This window comes from Nicotiana tabacum, chromosome 12, assembly GCF_000715075.1.
Source record: "Nicotiana tabacum cultivar K326 chromosome 12, ASM71507v2, whole genome shotgun sequence".
NCBI lineage: Eukaryota > Viridiplantae > Streptophyta > Magnoliopsida > Solanales > Solanaceae > Nicotiana > Nicotiana tabacum.
In genome coordinates this window covers 748,378-750,226 of record NC_134091.1, presented here as the reverse complement: position 1 = coordinate 750,226, position 1,849 = coordinate 748,378, and the positions used below count along the sequence as shown (strand labels likewise).

General features: G+C 38.7%; 1 non-coding gene across 1 annotated transcript; it reads left to right on the top strand.

Moving 5' to 3' along the window:
• The first annotated feature begins 1,517 nt into the window (after positions 1-1,517).
• Positions 1,518-1,591, top strand: TRNAM-CAU (transfer RNA methionine (anticodon CAU)). Its single transcript has one exon. It is a non-coding gene; the product is annotated as a tRNA-Met (tRNA).
• The last annotated feature ends 258 nt before the right edge of the window (positions 1,592-1,849 follow it).

Here is a 1,849-nt window from a genome sequence, read left to right as displayed (position 1 = left end):
TTATACTCAAATGTGAGCAAGAGGCTTTACGCTCTTTTTCAACTTTCCTAGTAATGAAAAACTGAATGATTTTCGGAATTACATCTATCACCCTGCTTGCTTCACATATATACCCAGGCTTATCAATGATACAAAGCAACAGATGCATAATTGACAGGCCATCCTTGCTGAACTCTTGTCCTGCACTTCGCTGGTATGAACATTCATCGGTGGAAACTGCCCTGCAGTTCTGCAGTAGATCTCTGAGGCCAAAGATAGATGAACGTGCTTATATGTTGTAAATTTGTGGTGGTGAGGCATTGGATTTCTTATCTTTGAGCCAAATTATGCTCTCTGTGCGACATGTTTCCCAAGTTATGGGTCGTAGTTTCCTTTAAACCCTCCCTGAATTCTTTACATCTGCTGTTGGGTTTTCCTTGTTTTCTCTTAACGCAATTATCTTTCTTTAGTATTGGGATATTGGGACCTTTTTGATGATATGTGGATTAGTATTTCGTATGATTTCTTTTTGTTGTTTATGGAGATTGGAATATTGCCCTTTCTCTTAAAGTTTTATTTATATTTACTCTATTCCTCTCCCTCATTACGTTGGTTCTGCTACGTAATTATAACTTCATTGTCTCACATTTTACAGAAATTTCATAAAGCCTTTGTTTGTTAGTAATAAGTTCCAAAAGTAAATAATGACTACTGAAGAATTATATGCCCTGGGTCCCTGGCTAAGCCAGGATGGATTGTTAATTCAGAGAAAACTGAGAGAATGATTAGACATCTGGAATTACCTAACCACAATATGTGTGTGACATTTTTTAATAATGTGTTTACGTTCCTATGTATATAGAAAATTGGTAGTAACATCCATGTCGTATGCCCCGAGAGAACATCATGGTACCAAGTCCAAAAGGTGAGCAACACTTTGGAGAAAAATTAAAGGTCAAAACTCAAAACAGACAATTCCCTTTACGTTTGTAGCATTAATCGTCAATACAAGTTTGGATTAGCATATCTGACCTTTGACCTTTGGGAATCTAATAAATATATGCTTTGTGGTGCTGTACAACCGACACTAGTTGTATGGGGTTCCTTTTTGTTTCACAAATTTGTGGATCCCAATCTTACACTTCTGGGTCCACAAAATTTGGGTCCAGAAAATTGTGAAACAAAAAAGTTGTCTCATACAACTAATGTCAGTTGTATGAGACACAAAATAAAATTTTCCGTGGTGCTGTCATCTCTCTAACAGCACCACGGAAATATATATAATCTCTTAACCCTATAGTGAATTCAGATATGCTGCGCTAGGAGCTAATGAAAGTCATCTAGCTCATCTAACTCAATAGGCTACTGGTGCTTATATTTTGCCTTAGCACTTACGAAGTAGACGTCATTTATTGAGTTGAAGTGAAGTCTTTCCGTTCCCGATTCAATTACAGCTGTTCCCGCTAAAGCCCGATCTGATTCCGCTTGAGCGGCAGAGAGAAATCCTGATCTTCGGAGTTCGAAAGAGAAGGGGAAGAAGCGGGGTAGAGGAATTGGTCAACTCATCAGGCTCATGACCTGAAGATTGCAGGTTCGAATCCTGTCCCCGCCTAATCAGTGGAACATTGTTCACCGGGATAGAAGGCCGATCCCAACCCGTCTACAAAATGGGGCTAGTGTTCAGTCTTGGTTGGTTCCACCTCTTTGCAGGATCCAGTAATATTCCTGTCACAGATTTTGTTCATGTGTCACATAGGGTGTAAAATAGTAGACAGACGAGAAGATGAGATGGATGAATATCATTTAAGATGGTTTAGTTATTTTTTAATGTGATAATCGAGCGATAAAATGATATGGTAGATAAGTCCCT